Here is a 2794-nt window from a genome sequence, read left to right on the forward strand (position 1 = left end):
TCCCCCCAATCCCTTCTCTGCAGTGGCTTTCTCGTTCGATCGACGAAAAAGGAGGCGGCGGGCTCTCCTCCTCTCGAAAACTCTTTTTTTCGAATAGCTCGCATTCCGAGCAACCTTTTTTTCCATTCGAGCCAGCCGCTCACTCCCCTTCCTAGTAGCTGGGCCCGCGCGGAGGGCCACCGCTCGCTTACCTGGCGGACACTCCCGCGGATAAAGAGCCCAGGACGTAAAAGACCTCGACGCCCCGAGGCCTGACCTCCCGAGAGAGGATCGGACCGTGGCCTCCCGCTCTTCATCCTCGCGGCGCGCATTCCATCTCTCGCGGCGCGCTCGAGGCCGCCCCCCGTTATCGATCTCCCTTTCGTCCGCTCTGACATTCCATTCCGTCATTAATGAAAGCCACGCGGAGGCCGATATACGCGCGGCCTCGCGACTCGGCTTGTTTATTCCTTGCTAAGAGGGGCCGCCCCCGGGAGAGCTCGAAGCGTTCGCTCGCGCTCCTCTCATTTCCCGCTCGAGGCTTATCGGGCTTGGTCGAGTGGGATTGGGAGGGAGGGGGTGGCGGTGGTGGTGGTGGTGGAGAAGTTCTCGCGGAAACTCGGCCGACGGGGAGGTCTGAGCAGATCAAGGCACTCGGCTCACGCTCAAGGTCGAACAACTACTGACTCTTCATTACTGGCCCCAAGCGTGTTGCGTCGCGGCAACTTGATGACGACGACGACGACGACGACGACGACGACGACGACGACGACGACGACGACGACGACGACGACGACGACGACGACGACGACGACGACGACGACGACGACGACGACGACGACGACGACGACGACGACGACGACGACGACGACGACGACGACGACGACGACGACGACGACGACGACGACGACGACGACGACGACGACGACGACGACGACGACGACGACGACGACGACGACGACGACGACGACGACGACGACGACGACGACGACGACGACGACGACGACGACGACGACGACGACGACGACGACGACGACGACGACGACGACGACGACGACGACGACGACGACGACGACGACGACGACGACGACGACGACGACGACGACGACGACGACGACGACGACGACGACGACGACGACGACGACGACGACGACGACGACGACGACGACGACGACGACGACGACGACGACGACGACGACGACGACGACGACGACGACGACGACGACGACGACGACGACGACGACGACGACGACGACGACGACGACGACCACTGACGACGAGTCGGGCGTTGTACACCGATCAACAGACATCAACTATCGGCGTGCCGAGACTCGTTGTTGCGCAATAAAATGTTCCCCCGTAAGTTAGCGGCGGTTAGGAGCTGGGAGCCGATTACGCCTTGTAAACCTCTGTCTCTCTCTCTCGCTCTCTCTCTCTCTCTCTCTCTCTCTCTCCTCCTTCCATTTCATTTTCTTGATACTGCCTCTTGGCCTCCCCGCGATGGACACACGTCCAGATCTCCCGTTGAAATTTCTACCGTTGAAAAAAAAAAAAAAAAAAAAAAAATGCCGAGAGCTCGCATTTTATTTATTGCCGCCGAGCGGGATTTCGCACGATAGCCGTTCCCGGCGATACTCGTATGGATGTCAGCTAAAATCATCGCTACCGGGCATCTTAACATTGGTCCCCGTGGCTCGCTTAACAACGCATCATCATCGTCTCGTCCGGGTTCGCTCCAGTAAGGGGATAAGACTAAGACGAGAGAGACGATCTTGCGCCTACCCGCCAACAACAATCCGCGAGTTGGTGTGTGCTCGCTCAGGTGTGCGTGGAATCGTGAAGCGTATCCTCTTCGCGCGACCGCAGCCACGACATCTCGCCTCTGAAATCTAGGGTGTGTCTCGTCATTATTGTCCCCTTCGCCGTCACCGCCGCTCTGCCCTCTTCCTTCGCTCGTGGACTTCTCGATCTCCGGTTCGCTGTTATCGTCCGTCTCGCTCCTTTCCCATCCAGCGTCTACGGATCGGGATGGAGGGAGGGGAAAGCCAGGGGATTAATTCGATTAATTCGAGTCGATCGATGCGCCGGTCGATGCAGCTTTAACCGAAGCCTTTATGGTAATAACGACGACGACGACGACGACGACGACGACGACGACGACGACGACGACGACGACGACGACGACGACGACGACGACGACGACGACGAGGACGACGAAGAACAACCGCCGAACACTTGGTAAACGTAGACTCGTGCACTTAATCAAATCGGTGTCGAAATTTCGTTTCTGCGACTACTTGCCATTATTATTCGCACGACACCCCTGATTTATTATAATAGCGTGGTGGCGCTCGATGATCCTGTCCCGGTCCCGGGCTCTCTTTTCAGTCCCACGGACCGTTAAACCCGCGGTGCCTCGGTTAATTTAAAGTTGAATGGAGCGACGAGGAGTCGGCTGCGCGATTGAAAAGTCGACAGCGTTTCTTAATTGACGCGCGGAATTTTCCTTCCGGATATCGTGGTGGCCCTCGACGACAGTGTCGCGCCGCTTCGAGCACCATCCGCACACTTGTCTTTTACTCTTTACTCTTTAATTGGCTCTTTTCTCATTTTTCTTATCGTTTTTTTCTTCCTTTTTTTCTTTTCTGATTCTTTGGTCTTGTGTTGGCGTTCGCCGTTCGCGTGACGGCTATGCCGCGCGCAAAATCTAGCCGTCCCATTTGGCGTCTAATTGGATAATTACACCCGGACGAAGTCGGCTCCGATAATTCCCCGATTAATTTTAATCGGCGATCGAGCGACGCGCTAACTAACG

This window comes from Ceratosolen solmsi, unplaced genomic scaffold (assembly GCF_000503995.2).
Source record: "Ceratosolen solmsi marchali unplaced genomic scaffold, CerSol_1.0 scaffold14, whole genome shotgun sequence".
Lineage (NCBI taxonomy): Eukaryota > Metazoa > Arthropoda > Insecta > Hymenoptera > Agaonidae > Ceratosolen > Ceratosolen solmsi.